Source organism: Cryptomeria japonica, chromosome 5, assembly GCF_030272615.1.
Source record: "Cryptomeria japonica chromosome 5, Sugi_1.0, whole genome shotgun sequence".
NCBI classification, from domain to species: Eukaryota; Viridiplantae; Streptophyta; class Pinopsida; order Cupressales; family Cupressaceae; genus Cryptomeria; species Cryptomeria japonica.
This window is the reverse complement of record NC_081409.1, coordinates 837,305,234-837,322,414: the sequence shown is the minus strand read 5'-3', so window position 1 is coordinate 837,322,414 and position 17,181 is coordinate 837,305,234. Positions and strand designations below refer to the sequence as shown.

The 17,181-nt window shown below is 36.9% G+C and overlaps 1 protein-coding gene across 5 annotated transcripts in view; it reads right to left on the bottom strand.

Annotated features, from left to right (window-relative positions):
- The window catches only part of LOC131052706 (small RNA degrading nuclease 1), a 121,489-nt gene that overhangs the window by 2,335 nt on the left and 101,973 nt on the right, over positions 1 to 17,181 (bottom strand). The gene's annotated exons all lie outside the window — the stretch shown is intronic.

Sequence of the window (17,181 nt, the reverse complement as noted above, 5' to 3'; positions counted from 1 at the left end):
ATGTTTAGGTCACATCACACAGGAGCATGTATCAAGTTATCTACATAGGGGTTGATCTGGTACAATGGTTGCAAAGTGTAAATCTCTATGAATTTGAAAAGTATTACTATTAATTGGCATTGCAACCTCTCAATCCTATTAAACAAAGAAAGAATTGTGTTAATTTCCAACTGACCAAAAATAGATCACAGGGACTCGAACATACAGCAGGAACAATGACAAGGGATTGTGTAATGTACCCCTTTTGACATTAATGGAAAGTGGGGTCCACTTCTTTAATCCATAGCACTGAGTAGATTGGTAGCATGGGAGTAGAGACTATAGTTTATTTCAGTTATAGTAGTTAAAATAAAGAGATAAGGTAGATGAGTTGGTCTCAAATCTGTCAATTAAGAGTCTGGGGTTTCCATCAAATGAAAGATGGACTTGTCAGATAACTTCCATTGACTGAGGTATGGACTTACCAGTTAACTGCAATCAACTGAGGAATGAGTTTCTGATACTTAATATAAGTACAGATCCAATAGCCAACAAGATGAGAGGGGGCGGTGAATCATACAAACTTAATCTTCCATAAAAACATCAGATTCAACCTTGGTAACATATACTTCAGTAATATAACCAAAACTGCTAAACATACAAACTCAAAAGCATATAAACATCATAAACCTCATAACACAAGATTTAATGTGGAAACCCAAATAGGGAAAAACCACTGTGGGATTTCGGACCCACTAAGAAATATACTCTTCTAGAGTATACTCGGTTAAAAGCAAATCCTGTTAAAGATTACAAACACATTGCTAGATGTGACCCGGTTAAGGGATTTCCCTCAGATCTGTTAGAATCTTCACCTTGTTAGAAGTGACCTTGTTAAAAGATTTCAAACACTCAATCAGAATGTCACCTTGCTAGAGGGTTTTACAAATAAGACTGTTGAGTCCACTCGGTTAAGAGATTTTCTGTCACTTTCACAAAATAACAGTAATAAAAATCTATCTGCAACTTCACATCTAAAATGCTAAAGCAGATTCTTATTTGCTCAATACAATCTAGACATAGAACTAATCTTGTCCATCTGTTGGGCTTCTATACTGTTATTCAAACAGGTCTTCAAGCTTCTGTGCTCGGTAATCACTATGTAGCATCCCTATGCATACATTTGCCCGCATACATTGTTTATCAACAGTTCCCTATTTATAAACAATTAGCTAACCGCTTAATCTCCTTGATCACATTTCCCATTATCAATCATAGCCATCAAATCTTCAAACTTTGACCAGGTTCAATGTATCCTTCGATCTGAAAACGTTTTACCCCGCCTAGGAACTTGCATACATTTCTTGGAACTTGTGCTAGGGTATTGCGGTTCAATCTAAACTGTAGATCTTCCTGCCGATCTTCCATTGCCATAGATTCTTAACAAACTTTATTTACGGCATACCAATCATTTAATCAGTTCCAGCTCATCAGCTTCCTTCATTAAATAACGCATGTAACCATTTAATGTATTCTGTTATAGCTCGGTTACAACTCGGTTAATACTAAACTTCACTCGGTAGACATTCTGCCTTCATTAACCGATAGCGATAACCTTAGGGTTTACCGACTAGGTTCTTTGCTCGATAACATAGTATAGTATTGACCTTACAATTTACAACATATGTATGATGTTAAAACAATCTAAACATCATGATCTCATCATTGTCTGACTCGGTAATAGTTGCCCATTGAATACCTTATTCATCCCCTTATTCATCATATTCTTTCCTGTGTCTTTTACTGACATCTTTATACTCTTCAAATCATACTTCTCAAGATATGGCAATATCATACTGAATTAGAAAATCAACTTCTTGACATCAATGACAAAATAATAATATCAAGACAGTAAACATCCTTAATCAATTATATCCTTAATCATCAACAACCTTCTCAATATCCTTATTGAAATGCCAACAATCTTCCATTGTCTGTTATAATGCCAAATGCTAACAATCTCCCCCTTTGGCATTGATGGCAAAACCAATTGATTTGACCTTTAAAAAAATTCGGATTGCTGTGATTCTGAAATGCTGAAATGCTCTCTTGCTGTCATCAGACTTCTCCCCCATACATTAGACTTCTCTTTTTTTAGTCTTCTTTCCAATCTTCAGTCTTCTCCCCTTTCTCAGTTTTGTCCCCCTTTGACAACAATGCCAAAAAGTAAAGAACAAAAACATAATTTCTTCCTGTATGAAGTGAATTCCTGCTGTAGTGTGTCAATTCAGTCTCGGTCAAAGCATTTTGTCTTCAATACCTGTTCCCTGTATTATTTCCTGTAATATTTCCTGTAATATTTCCTGTACACCTTTAGAAAACATCCTAAAGTGTGTAAGTCAGCATCAACTCTAAAAAGATATTTGAAAGAGTCATTGAATTGATGCTTTCACCGAACTCGGTCAGTAAGTAGAAGATAGGGGTAGGACCCTGTTGACATGTATTTTGTACACTATCAAACACAGAATAAAATACCTAAAGGTACCTTATCCTCTCTTGAGTAAAGTCTCCGAATGCTGAAGATATCGCGAAAAGGATCAATCGGGATGACTTCAAGGTTCTTGTATGTAGGATCTCTACATGTGGATAAGCTCTCTGTGGTATGATGTGATTTGCTGGAATCACAAGGGGACTTACATTTGATGATTGAACGTCTGATTTGCTTTGAATATTGCTGGAACACAGGCTTTTACTGACTTAGATTTGAAAAAATGGAAAAAGGATGAGGGTGAGGAAAGAATCTAATCCTAATACTAGGAATGTAGGAGCAATGAATGATCTTTGATGAAATTCTAACTAAGTCTTGTTTTGACATCGCAGGACCATCTCCACAAGGTTAGTGCGATCTTCGAAGGAAAGCTTTATGATGTTCAAATCATCACTGCAGACATAGACACCATCAGACTGATGCATATCAATGAAAAACCGACAATTGAAGTTAAGCTTAAGCTGAACGATTCCAGTTGACTACGCAAGGCAAGTCTGCAATCAACAAACTGCTAGTAGTATGGATATACGAATTTCACCATCAATCAAGCACATTTCTTCCACTCATCTAATAACATGAAATCAAATATGAGAAGTATAGAGACCATGCAAATTGTCGAATCGACCCATAAATTTCACCATTTCTTCAATGAAGTTACAAGTCTTTTACAACAACATCTTGGCAACAATCTTTGCCTTCTCTCTCTACTCTACTCTAATTGTTATTCTAATCACCTTCTAACTACTCTCTATTCACTAACTCCTTTCTATTATTTCTATCTATCTGCTTCTATCTGCCTTTACAAATGAAGAGTCGGGGCTTATATAGTGCCCATAATACAATTCGATGGCTTAGATCAATTCGAGATCAATGGCCAAGATTTTACAATGAAAACCCTAATTAGGGTTTGTTACAACCATTACATAACATTTAATGCTTGACCAATGATAAAATTGTATTGCTTGGACACATGTCCTCTCTGGAAAATTCCACCAATGAATAGCTGGGGTACGTACATCGAAGTATGTGTCACCTTCCATGAGTTAGGTACATTGAATCTGGACGTGCTGAGGTGGACCACACTGACTGGAGAAGTGATGACTAGGATGCCACCTCGTTTGACACTTGTAACTTGGTAGATATTCAACTTGATGTTGTTGAGAAGCTAGCTTTAATTAATTATTCTGGAACTATCTACTTCTTCAACAAACCCTTGCTCTAACTTCTTTCGTCTTTGATGTGCAGGACGATTGATGTACCTCGCCTTGGAATGCTGGATTGGAAGAGGTCGCCCTTGTTGATGTTTGATCGAAGAAAGTCATCCTTGTCAATGCTAGACTGGAGGAGGTCGCCCTTGTCCTTGCTTGATCTTCTTGGAGGAGACCGTCCTTGATCTGGCTTGATTTTACAACTCCGGGATCTCCATTTGATGCCTACACAAAATATTAAAGTTAGTCTTTTGAGCATCAAACCTCAAAGCATGAAATTTAAGACCTTTCAAAGGTAAAACTTAAGATATTAATTTGAAAAAAGCCATGATAAATCAAGAACTACACATTTTCAAATTAATAATGAATGGAATTTGGATCTTCAAGACTTAGATTTTACAAAATTGCAATGGGATCACAATAAGTCTTGAATGAGATCTTCAAAAAAGTAATTCTTCATACCTCCTCCTTTGAGTGTTTAAACTCTAAGAAATGATGTAAAAAAAATAGATTTCGCTAGGCAAAGTGTAGATCAAAGCCTTCTCTTGAACAAATTGCATCTCCTTTGTCTTCACAAGCATCAACTCCACCACCTTTAGTCTCCATATCTGGGAATTCGCCTTCAAATGTCTTCAAAAATCTGGAAATTATCCTCCAAGCTAGCAAGAAATACGCCTCTCCAATGGCCTTCAAGATGAATTTCGCCCTCCTTAGTCTCCACACTTAGTAGAAATTCGCTCCACTCCAGCTAGATTTCGCACCTTCAATTAGCTCTCCAAACTCGCACTTGAAAGGATGATTGAATGATTTGAATTGTGAAAAAACACCTCCAATATATAGAGCGCTCACCTTCTTTCCTCCAAGAGGCCAACCTAGCAAATAAGCCTTAAAATAAAATATAAAAAAAAAAACTAAGAAGGCCGACTTGATAAATAAAGACAAAATAATGCCTTGTGCGCTCCACCTTTAATTTTTAATTATTTAAATTAATTTTAATACCTCTAAGATGTTTATTTTGATTATTTCAAGGTACAAAATTAATTTATTAAATTGAAATGCCTTTAATTTAATGTGAATTTGATTTAATTTTTTAAATATTTCGAAGTTGGCAAATTTGGCATCTAATGCGATTTAGAGGATATTAACGCCCAAGTAGAAAATAGTGAATGCCAATAACTTCGCTCTGGTCCCTTGGAGAGGGACAGGAGCGCCTTTTCACTTTTGTCCTCAATCCTTCATTTTTTAATTGCCAATTCACGTTGTGGGGCTAGCAATGATCCCTTTCGTCCCTTCAGTGCATGTTCAACTCGTTTTTTTGCAAGGCAAAATTGATGTTCTAGAGATTTTCGCCCTGGTCCTTCAGTGAGGGACAGGAGCACTTTTTGCATTTGGCCCAGGATCATCAAGTTTTTTGGAGTCAAACCTTTGTTCATCATGATTTAGAAGACCTTTCCAATCTTGCTCAGCTTTGCCTTAGCATAATCTCAGAGGGAAATTGTTCATTTTATAAAAATCGCCTTGGTCCTTTAGTGAGGGACAGGAGCACTTTTGCCAGTTGTCGTCAAAATTTGCAACTCTCGCATCTCAATTCCACCTCAAGGCATTTTAAACATCATTTCAAATTCGCGCCTTGGCTTAGATTTGTCCAAACTTGGCGAGAAGGACTGGATATTAGGTTTTTCACCCTGGTCCCTTGGAGAGGGACAGGAGGGATTTTGCAAATCCAAGCTTATCCGTCCTTTGTTAGCCTTTCAAATTATATTCAATGGATAAATCATGTTTTCCTTGGTCTCTTCAAATCATAAAATTGTCTTGATCCTGCAAGAACAGTGCAAATTTGAAATTCAAGCTCCAATCCTTCAGTGAGAGACAGGAGCGAATTTTGTCTTCTAGGCCAAAATGCTTCACTTTTCACCATGAAATGTCTTGGCTAAGGAAGATATCATCTTGTTACACGCCATGAATAAGAGTTCAAGTCTAAGAAAGGTCTAAAAATGTGTATATAAAGAAAATCGCTCTGGTCCCTTGGTGAGGGACAAGAGCGCTTTTACCTTTCTAGACAAATACTCCATCATTTCATTGTCTTTGATCAAGTCTGGATGCTCTATCATGCTCATTTCGTTCTTCACCATGCCTTTGATGTTTTAATTTGACCAAACAAAGCCAGGAATGATTCAAATAAGCCCTTTCGCCCTGGTCCCTTGGTGAGGGACAGGAGCGCTTCGCCTTGGACCCCTGTAGAGGGACAGGAGCAATTTTCGCTCTGGACCCTCAGTGAAGGACAAGAGCGCTTTTTGACTTTTTGAACTCTCTATCAGGATAATTTTTATGGAATATAACATTTAAGTATAAGAAAGATCTATCTTTCTTCTTTCTTATACTTTAAGTTATATTCCATATATACTTTCAGGATGTTTGAGAGTGGTTTCAAACCTCCAGGAGTTATATAGCAAAATCTAGTTTTTGGAGGTTTTTCAGTTTCCAGACATAGTCAAATTTCAGGATCAGGACATTCAGACTTAACCAAAATTTCAGATCAGGACATCACTCAAGCCGGACTTGCTTATCCATGTGATCCCCTGGGCGACACTCAAAATGCAAAGGCTAACTAACAAAACCCTAAAAGACCAAAAAACAAACCCTAAAAAGCAAAAATGCAAGGGTCCCCATTTGCAATGGGGCGATGTGTGAAATGGTCACAACAGACCCCTAACTTACTTCTGAGATATTCAAAAGTGTCCCTTGGTAGTGGCTTGGTGAAGATATATGCTATTTGTTCCTTTGTGCTAACATACTCCAACACCACTTTCTTCTCTTGAGCTTCTTCTCTAAGATAATGATATTTGATAGAGATGTGCTTTGTCTTAGAGTGCATAACAGGATTCTTTGAAATGTTAATGGCACTAGTATTGTCACAGAATATAGTTACTGGCTCAGAAACTTTCTCATTTATACCTTCCAACAATTGTTTGATCCATGCAATGTTGGTACAATTCAATGTTGCAGCAACGTATTCAGCTTCTGTTGTTGACTATGAAACACATCCTTGTTTCTTGCTAAACCAACTCACTAGTCTTTCTCCTAAAAAGAAAGCTCCTCCACTTGTGCTTTTTCTGTCATCAATGTTGTCTGCCCAATCAGCATCAGTATAAACTTTTAAATCAAAATCATTTCCTTTCTGATATACTAAGCCATAATCCTCTGTGCCTTCCAAGTATCTAAAAAATTCTTTTGATTGTTGTCATGTGTTTCCTTAGGATCTACAGAGAATCTTGCAACTATACCTACTGCATGTGCTATGTCTGGTCTGCTGTGAACAACATATTGTAGCTTTCCAATCATGGATCGGTAAAGTGTCTCATCAACAGATGCAGATTCATCATTCTTTGATAATTTACAGTTGGTAGTCATAGGAGTACTTACTGGTTTTGAATCCTACATTCCAAATTTCTTCAAGATTTCCTTTATGTACTTGGATTGAGTAATGAAAATCTCATTTTTCATTTGCAGTATCTGTAAACCTATAAAATACTTTATCTCACCGATTAATGACATCTCAAATTATTTGCTCATTTCATTTCCAAAGTTCTTGCATAGAGAGTCATTTCCACAAAATATAATATCATCAAAAAATATGGTTGAGATCAGTATTCCATTTTCATCATTCTTCATGTACATATTGTTGTTCTCACTTGTATTTTAAAACCAATCTTAATCAAATAAAAGTGCAATCTTTCATACCATGCTCTAGGTGCTTGTTTCAAACCATATAAGGCTTTGTTCAATTTACATACCTGATCTTTATTCTTGTCTTCAACAAATCCTTCAAGTTGTTCAATAAAAACTTCTTCTTCTAATATTCCATTCAAAAATGCAAATTTGACATCCATTTGATATACCTTGAAGTTTTTGAAAGCAGCATATGCCAACAATGTTCTTACTCCTTCAAGTCTAGCAACAGGTGCAAAAGTTTTACCATAATCAATTCCTTCTTCTTGAGCATAACCTTTGCAAACTAGTCTTGCTTTGTTTCGAATGACCTCTCCTTTTTCATTTAACTTGTTTTTGAAAATCCACTTTGTACCGATTACATTTTTGTCCTTCGGTCTTGGGATTAGTGTCCATGTGTCATTCTTCTTGATTTGATCAATCTCTTCTGTCATAGCATTTATCCAATCTTCACTGTTAAATGCCTCTTTCACTATTCTCGGTTCAAATTCAGATATCAGACATGTGTTCTGTCTCAGTTTGTTCCTTGTCATCACTGGATCATCCTTATCTCCTATAATATAACTTGGTGCATGATGTCTTCTGACATACTTGGCTAATACAGGCTCGGTAGGCTCTGTATGATCCTCTTCATCACTCGGTAACTGGATATTCTCTTCATTTTCTTCAACTGTCTTCTTGGTAGGACTTGTCGGTTGAACATAGACAAATTCATCATAGTCTTCTGGTTCCTTGGAATTTCCTTCATCATTTCTTTCTGCAAATTCATCAATTTTCACATTTGCACTTTCTGCTATTTTGTTAGATGATTTGATCAAACATTTAAATGCTTTGCTTCTAGAAGAATAACCTAGAAATGTTCCTTCTTCACTCTTCTGATCAAACTTGCCATTTCTATCATCTTTGTGAACATAGCATCTACTTCCAAAGATTTTAAAATAACTTACATTAGGTTTCTTATCATACCAAATTTCATATGGTGTCTTCAAAGTACCTTTCTTCAATTGTACTCGGTTCAGGGTGTAAACTGCTGTGCTTATTGCTTCTCTCCAAAATGTTTGTGGCACTTTCTTTTCAATCATCAGTGTTCTAGCACAATCAACAGTAGATCTGTTTCTTCTCTCAGCTATTCCATTCTGTTGTGGAGTTCTTGGTGCAGAGACTTGTCTTTTAATACCATGATCATTGCAGAATAAGTTGAATTCATCAGATGTGAACTCTCCTCCTCTATCTGATCTAAGACATTTCAGTTGTCTTCCTGTTTCATTTTCAACTCTTTCCTTGTACCATTTAAACATTTGAAAAGCTTCTGATTTATCTTTTAAAAACATTACTGACATCATTCTTGAATAGTCATCCACAAATAATATGAAATATTTATCACCATAATAACTTTGAACTTTCATAGGACCACAAAGATCAGTGTGCACAAGATCTAAAATTCCCTTAGAAGTGTAAGACTTACTTGTAAAGCTTGATCTTGTCATCTTACCCATCTGGCATCCTCGGTACATAGCATTCTCAGGTTTTTCAAGACTCGGTAGACCTCTTACTCGGTGCTTCTTACTTATTTTGATCAGATTATCAAAATTTACATGGCAAAACCTTTTATGCCATAACCAGGTATCATCTATCTTTGTATACAGACACTTGTTACGAGTTGCGTCAAAGTGAAATGTGTTACCTTTTGTTTGTGTCCCGGTAGTAGCTAACTTTCCATTCTTGTCATGAACTTTGACAATTCCTTTCTAAAATTCTATTCGATAACCTGTGTTGTTTAGCTGTGCTACACTCAACAAATTGTATTTCAAACCTTCAACCCAATAAACATCATTGCATCTTGCATTGTCAAGAAGTGTTATAGATCCTTTACCTTTCACCGGACATGGTGCATCATTACCAAATCTTACATAGCCTCCATCATAATCTTCTAATATAACAAACTTGTGTTTATCTCATGTCATATGATGTGAGCATCCACTATCTATGATCCAAGAATCATTAGTATTTATGTGAGATATTAGGGCTTTTTCTTTTTACCTTTCTTCATCTAATACATCTTTGATAGCCACATAAACTACTTCCTCTGTATCAGTTTCATCTGATTAATCATCGTTGGATTCCTCATCAGCTATTAAGCATGTCTTTCTATCTCTTCTTCTGAAGTCTTGGTGTCCTTTGTAATGATTGTCTTTCTGTCTGTCATCTCGGTAATCTCTTTTTTCAGTAGAATCTTTGTCAGGACAATTAGAAGCCATATGTCCTATTTTATCACAATTGAAACATTTCAAAGGTAGTTTTCCTTTATACTTACCTTTGCCTTTCCATAACCTTTTGGCTAATAGTGCTTCAAACTCTTCTTGCTTTTTGATTTCCTCATACAGTTTGTGTACTTCTTCCATGTTCTTACGAAATCTTTCACTTGCTCCACTGTGATCTCCTTCAGAGTACTTATACTTTCTTTCATTGTAATCATTAGATTCATCAAGATGAAAAGAACTAAATGCAGATTCAACTTTATTTACCGAAGATCCACTATTATCAAAGTTACTTAACTCAAATGCAAGTAGCTTACCAATAGTAGCATCTAAAGAAACTGGCATATTAGGTACAGACCTCAATTCATTGATTGCAAAGACTCGGATTGCATAAGCCGGTAGAAGGGTTCTTAACAACTTACTTGTTATATCCTTTTCTTCAATAGTTCCACCTACTCCTTTGGTTTGATTGACAATCTCCTTTAGTCTTGTACTGTACTGAGTTATGTTCTCACCTTCATTCATTCTCATAGATCCAAGTTGTCCTCTTAGACTATCTACTTTTGCTCTTTGAACATGTTCATCTCCTCCATATACTGATATGAGCTTATTCCACATAGCCTTTGCATCATTGCAGCCTTCTAGATCATTAAACTCTGAATCGGTCAATGCAGATGTTATTTCAATCATTGCTTGGATATGTTCTTGCTTTGCCTTTATCTCTTCCATTGTCAATGCATAGGTGCTCGGTGTGATGAAATCATTCTCCAGATAATATACAGCATATTCTCCAACTCCTGATAGGTGCAGCTTCATCCTTTTTTGCCATGTAGAGAAACTTGACTTGTTCAGCTTCGGTGCGTCCCTCTTATACATCTTTAGATCTTTAACTCAAGTGCCTTTAAACTTTTCTTCTGGAGTCCAATGCTCTGATACCAATTGATAGTTTTGATACTTAATATAAGTATAGATCCAATAGCCAACAAGATGAGAGGGGAGGGGTGAATCATACAAACTTAATCTTCCATAAAAACATCAGATTCAACTTCGGTAACATATACTTCAGTAATATAACCAAAACTGCTAAATATACAAACTCAAAAGCATATAAACATCATAAACCTCATAACACCAGATTTAACGTGGAAACCCAAATAGGGAAAAACCACTGTGGGATTTCGGACCCACTAAGAAATATACTCTTCTAGAGTATGCTCGGTTAAAAGCAAATCCTGTTAAAGATTACAAACACATTGCTAGATGTGACCCGATTAAGGGATTTCCCTCAGATCTGTTAGAATCTTCACCTTGTTAGAAGTGACCTTGTTAAAAGATTTCAAACACTCAATCAGAATGTCACCTTGCTAGAGGGTTTTACAAATAACACTGTTAAGTCCACTCGGTTAAGAGATTTTCTATCACTTTCACAAAATAACAGTAATAAAAATCTATCTGCAACTTCACATCTAAAATGCTAAAGCAGATTCTTATTTGCTCAATACAATCTAGACATAGAACTAATCTTGTCCATCTGCTGGGTTTCTATACTCTGTTATTCAAACAGGTCTTCAAGCTTCTGTGCTCGGTAATCACTATGTAGCATCCCTGTGCATACATTTGCCCGCATACATTGTTTATCAATAGTTCCCTATTTATAAACAATTAGCTAACCGCTTAATCTCCTTGATCACATTTCCCATGATCAATCATAGCCATCAGATCTTCAAACTTTGACCAGGTTCAATGTATCCTTCAATCTGAAAACGTTTTACCCAGCCTAAGAACTTGCATACATTTCTTGGAACTTGTGTTAGGGTATTGCGGTTCAATCTGAACTGTAGATCTTCCTGTCGATCTTCCATTGCCATAGATTCTTAACAAACTTTATATACGGCATACCAATCATTTAATCAGTTCCAACTCATCAACTTCCTTCATTAAATAACGCATGTAACCATTTAATGTATTCTGTTATAGCTCGGTTACAACTCGGTAAATACTAAACTTCACTCAGTAGACAATCTGCCTTCATTAACCGATAGCGATAACCTTAGGGTTTACCGACTAGGTTCTTTGCTCGATAACATAGTATAGTATTAACCTTACAATTTACAACATATGTATGATGTTAAAACAATCTAAACATCATGATCTCATCATTGACTGACTCAGTAATAGTTGCCCATTGAATACCTTATTCATCCCCTTATTCATCATATTCTTTCCTGTGTCTTTTACTGACATCTTTATACTCTTCAGATCATACTTCTCAAGATATGACAACATCATACTGAATTAGAAAATCAATTTCTTGACATCAATGACAAAATAATAATATCAAGACAGTAAACATCCTTAATTAGTTATATCCATAATCATCAACAACCTTCTCAATATCCTTATCGAAATGCCAACAATCTTCCATTGTCTGTTATAATGCCAAATGCTAACAGTCCACTTCTTTAATCCATAGCACTGAGTAGATTGGTAGCATGGGAGTAGAGACTATAGTTTATTTCAGTTATAGTAGTTAAAATAAAGAGATAAGGTGGATGAGTTGGTCTCAAATCTGTCAATTAAGAGTTTGGGGTTTCCATCAAATGAAAGATGGACTTGTCAGATAACTTCCATTGACTGAGGTATGGACTTACCAGTTAACTGCAATCAACTGAGGAATGAGTTTCCTATGATTGAGGAATACAGAAAAATGAGGAAAGCATGGAATATATAATGCATTGAGAGGAAATGGGAAGACACTTGAGAAACTTGGAAGAAAGAAAAAATCAACTACTTTTTCAGGCTTGTAACACTGTCACAACAGCTAGTGGCATTTGGGGACGAAACTCTTGAAGCATGGCATTCAGACTATCTTGAGGGCAAAAACACTCAAGAAACAGATATTAAACCTTCTGGGGATCAAAACCCTCAAAACAGGTCAAGATTCAAAGCAACTCTAAAACATCAGTGGTGTTCAAATATGCATATGTATCAGACTACTATGTTCGGATTTATAAGTTGTATTAGACTGGTAGATTTCAAGTTGTATATGTGTGCTTGAATAAAATATAGAAAATCAAATCAGATATCAACTTAAGGAACAAAGGAAGCAGAAAATGCCACAAAGATAAAGGGCAGGAATTTTTCAATATGAAAGATTCTTGAAGGATGGGTAGCAACAATTCATCAGACTATTCATCCAAAGTATGCAAAGTTAGGGAACCAAAGAGCCAAACCATGCCACTACATCTCCACGTAATGGTGCACAAAGGGAATCTTCATCTTTAGTAGCAAACCAAAACACCATGCTGAAATCAATTGATTGTACCAGACTACCAAGAGTCACATTCTTGTAGAAAGAAGCCATGTCACAGAAAGAGGATATGGACGACCAATATGACTTTGATGCTTTTTGTGTTGAATATGGAGCAAAAAAGTGTTAAGAGTTTTAAACAAATATCTCCTTCATGAACTTCTACATATTAAAGTCAAAAACCAAATCATTTGTGGAAGTAGAGAGCCACCCCAACCTGATCTCATGCAAAAAAAAAATTGCATTTTAGATTGAGGAAGCCCACCATCCCCTCATTTGATGGATCCAACAAAGCCTCAACCCAAGCTTATATCCAAAAGTTGAATACTTACTTTTCACTAAACCTTAATAAGGAGGAAGCATTCAAATTGTTACCTTTCACCTAGGAGGGGTTGCATGGGAGTGGTGGGTATCACAAGCTAGTCACTCAAAGGCACAATCTTATCACCACCTACAAGGAATTTCACATTACAATGTTAGACAAATTTGAGAGGCAAGACCCTAAAGAACGCTATAAGGAGCTCAGAAAGCTATAGCACTAGGGCTCATTACATGTATATGTGGCTGAATTTTAGAGTCATTGCGATGGTAATTGTTGTCATTTCATGCCCCATCAATGCCTATTGATGATAACCAATCTGAGAAAACCTAGATGCACCTTTCCTTAGCCATTTGCTAAAAGCCCCACTCAAAAAGGTCAAAATTTGCCCAAGTATGCTGAGTCAAAGTTTCAACCCAGTTGCGAAACATGTTTCAGGCTCTAACATAGTTCTCACAACCTTGTTGGGCCTCGATGTGCTTTTTGCAACATCTCTTCGCTCTACCTTTTCTTTTTGCCTTCTCTTTTGGCATTTCTTTTTTTTGGCTAAGTCCTTGACATGTTGGAACTTTCAATTGGTTTGGAAACTGTCGTCAAGTTTCGACAAGGTTCTCGAAACCTACCTTTTCTCTAACAAGTCTTCCCTTCCCTTCAAGGCCGCATTCTTTCTTGTCATTTTCAGCCCTTTTACTTGGTTTCGAAACCTATTGAAATCTAACAAGGTTTCCAAAACCTATCCAGGTGTCAATCAAGTTTTCAAGCTGTTGCTTATTTCGAAGGTATAGTTCCATGTGGCGGCTTGGCACTTCACACCAAGATTTCAAGCTTTCGGGTCGATTTGGAATTGTGTGGGTTTACCAAGTGGCAGCGTCCACGCAAGTTCACAAATGATAGAAGTTGGGGCCCACCATCTCTACGCGATGCACAATAAAGGATTATGCACAAATCATTTACATAGAGATTGGTAATTGCACCCTTTCGATAAATAGATCACTAGGAGACAGGACACACCTTTAGGAGTCAATAGATAGGTGACATGAACCACAATGAGATCTAGAGGAAATATTTATGCTTCAATTGCAAGGAATCTTGAGACCTTACACATGGTTTCTTTGGAAAGGGGAAAGTACATTTGATTGAGGTGTACTCTAATGATGAGAGAGAGCCTCATCCATGCATAAAGGCACAATTTATGGAGGATGTGTTACTTGGGACACATCCCCAACCAAAATAGGAACATCCCTAGCAAGGACATTTTGAGGATGCAAGGACAAGCTGGAAATCTCCCCTCGCCATCCCAAAAAAAACTCTGAAATCAGAAATGTCCTGGGGATGTTTGTAAAATTCTCAAAAATGGTCAAGATGGCTAGTCGTCTACTACAGCCAGCTTTTTTTTTCTTTTAAACACAAAAGTTAAAAACGAACATTCAACATATCATTTTGCTGGAGAATGCAGCCATGGCCACATGATTCAAGTAGGGCAATGGTTCACAAAAGTACAACTGTTGACAGTAGCAAGAAGCATCCAGAATGAATTCAAACATAGAAGAGTCTGTCGACAAGCTAAAAGCACCAAGTGATTCTAAGTGGATCAGACCCAAAACAGATTTTGTTTTACCAACCTGTTGCTCATAAACCACTATCGTTTGAAGGAAAATAGTGCTTGTTAAGTATGATAACAACCTGAAAGTAAAAGATAAATTTTATAATATTAGAAGGATAGATCTTCAAGTTCAACCATTTATGATCTGATTCTTTGGCAAAACATTCTTTGTTGGTCTGAAACTCTTACAGTCCACCATATTCGCTGTTATCTTACACCTTTTCTCATGTGCAGGACTCTCTATCATGATCATATTCCTCTTCTTTCTGGCTTCTCTAGAGCCTGATTTTAGAGCAAAGGTCAGCAGACTCCTCTCCTATTAGGAGCTGATTGCAAGAGGGCTCTATTTTTTGGAAGATGAAATGAGTAAAGTACTGATTTTTAAATGAAATATTTCCCTCCTTGTTGTAGCCACTTGCTTAAACTACCATTTTGATCAACTAATGACAAGGATATCATCATATCATCAAACTTAATTTGTTTGTCACCTTCTAAATTTCTATGAAATGAAAATCTCAATTGAACCCTAATATCATGTGTTCAGGTTCTATGATGATTGCCTTTTCAATGCTGTCATATGGATATTTGAAATTTTCTATATTTTTAAAATTATCCCCATTTTTTTGTAGTCATCCCTTGCCATCCCCTACAAAATGGCCTTCATGCCGTCCTGTTGTGACCATTTCACACATCGCCCCATTAAAATGGGGACCCCCTCTTTTTTGCTTCTGTTTTGCCTGTTCTTCTCTCTGCTTTTAGGGTTTTGAGTGAGTGACTGAGTTGTCTGGGCTAGGGCTAAGCCTTAGAGGTTTCTTTTGGATATTTTTCAAGCCGAGTCCAGTCAAATTTTGAAAGTTATTAAGCATCCTTCCGAGGGTTGGTTTTGAAGTAAGATGAGTCTGTCAGGAAATCAGATATGTCTCAAATTAGGTCTAGTCAGGGTTTTTTGAGGGAAAATTCGAATTTTGTCTAAGTGTTAGCATTTTGAAGATGAAATTGTACATTTTTGCCTAGGTAAATTTTGATCAAATTTTGGAGGCAAGATGATGCCTGAAACAAAAGTGCTCCCGTCCCTCACTGAAGGACCATGCCACTTTTTTAAGATAACTAATTCCTGGCCTTGAAGATGACCTAATTATGCCTTGTGAAATGATTGGAGACCTAAATTTTGAATATTTTAGCCAGAAAGGACGAAAGTGCTCCCGTCCCTCACTGAAGGACCAGAGCACAAATGTTATTTTACGCATATTTGTCACCGACTTTTCTATTTTGTTTTGTGCAGGGTCTTCCGGAATGATAATTGGACATGACTCGATATTTTTGAAGATTTTGAAGGCACAAAAATGGTGAATTTTGAAGGTTAAAGGAAAAAGTGCTCCTGTCCCTCTCCAAGGGACCAAGGCAAAGTGCTCCTGTCCCTCTCTAAGGGACCAAGGCAAAGTGCTTCGGTCCCTCACTGAGGGACCAGGGCGAAAAGACTTATTTGAAACATTCCTGGCCTTGTTTGGTTAAATTGAGACATCAAAAGCATGGTGAAGGACGAAATGAATATTATAAAGCATCCAGACTTGATTGAAAACAATGAAATGATGAAGTTTTTGCCTAGAAGGTAAAAAGTGCTCCCGTCCCTCACTGAAGGACCAAAGCACTTTTCTTTATATGCACAATTTTAGACCTCTATTGGACATTAACTTCTATTCATAGCATGAAGTAAGACGAAATCTTCCCTAGCAAAGGAATTTCGAGGTGGAAAGTGAGACAATTTGGCTTAGAACGCAAAAAGTGCTCCCGTCCCTCACTGAAGGACTGTGCCACTTTTTTCAAATTTGCACTATCTTTGCAAGGTTAAGGTGATTTTATGATTTGAAGAGGTTAAGGGAAGCATGTTTTGTCCATTGAATATAATTTAAGCGGATCACAAAAGAGTAAATCAACCCAAATCGCAAAAAGTGCTCCCATCCCTCACTGAAGGACCGTGCCACTTTTTCAAGTTTCTCCTATTTGTTTGATATTTTATGGCAAAACTTGACTTGGATGGGAAGGACGAAGGATGTTTTATGCCTTGAACGCAATTGAGAGATTTAAAGAACAAAAGGGTACGCCAAGATGTGAAAAGTGCTCCCGTCCCTCACCAAAGGACCATCCCACTTTTTCAAAAGTGCTCCCGTCCCTCACTGAAGGACCATCCCACTTTTTCTAAAAATACAGATTTCTGGCAAAGGCAAGG